Raw genomic sequence first — 1,287 nt, forward strand, 5'->3', positions numbered from 1 at the left:
GTTGAAGGCGGATGTGAAGTCCACAAAGAGCATACGGACGTAAGAGTTTTTCTGCTCCAGGTGGTTGAGCGCAGTGTGGACCACAGAGGAGATTGCATCCTCTGTTGATCGGTTCTCACGGTATGCATACTGATGAGGGTCCTCGTTGATGTTGATGGTTGTTTTGATGCGAGTCATGACCAGTTTTTCAAAGCATTTAGCGACTATCGGGGTGAGGGCCACTGGCCGATAGTCATTCAGACCAGTCACTGTAGAGCTTTTTGGGACTGGGATGATGGTGGCAGCCTTCAGGCAGGTGGGAACTGTCTCCAGGGTAAGTGAGGTGTTAAAGATGTCTGCCAGCACCTCACAGAGCTGATCAGCACATTCCTTCAACACTTTTCCGGGGATGTTGTCTGGGCCAGTTGCTTTGTGCGGATTAATCCTCCTGAAGGTACTCCTTACTTCTGCTGAGGTCACGCTGAGATGCTCTTCATCCGGTGGTGAGGTGAGTCTGGTGCTGGGTGGTCTGTTCGGGTCTTCAAAGCGTGCATAGAACTTGTTGAGGGCATCAGGCAGAGATGGGTCTTTGGGGCATTGTTCACTCCTTCCTTTTTCTAACTCATTAAAAAAATGTTGATCGCAAATTAATGCAAGTTAAGGAAAGTTGTGCCGATTGTTTTCCTAAGATGTCGCAGGAAGGATTTTCAGTTATTTAAAACCAAAACTTAAAGTGGGAATTGACCCCTGCAGAGGTTGCCTGAACACTGCTAGCCTAATCAGTGTCATGATCAATACGTGCCATAACTTGATCATTCACAGAAAAGCTTGGGGCTGGCTGCTGCACGCTTCAAAAGCATTTGATTTGAACAGGCCCCTGATCAAATGATCGACTGAGCTCATGGCTGCAGGGGAAGGTTCTCGCTCAAAAAATGTTCTTGTACTGCCACAAGTTTTGCTGGAGTTAGCCATCATTCTTTTACTGCTAAATTACTGTGTGAACAGAAATATCACAGCTGAATAAAATATTTTTTTAGTAAATTTCTGTGATTTAAATAAAAAAAAAAAACTATTAACAACATTTACTAGCCCTGTGATGGACTTGCGACCTGTCCAAGGTGTACCCTGCCTCTCGCACAGTGATGGCTGGACATGGGCACCAGTGAACCCTGCAACTCAAAAACAAAGAAGCGGGTAAAGGGGATGGATGGATGGATGGATGGATGGATGGATGGATGGATGGATGGATGGATGGATGGATGGATGGATGGATGGATGGATGGATGGATGGATGGACACTTGAGACGA

The sequence above is a fragment of the Nematolebias whitei genome, chromosome 5 (assembly GCF_014905685.2).
Source record: "Nematolebias whitei isolate Nwh7 chromosome 5, NemWhi1, whole genome shotgun sequence".
Lineage (NCBI taxonomy): Eukaryota > Metazoa > Chordata > Actinopteri > Cyprinodontiformes > Rivulidae > Nematolebias > Nematolebias whitei.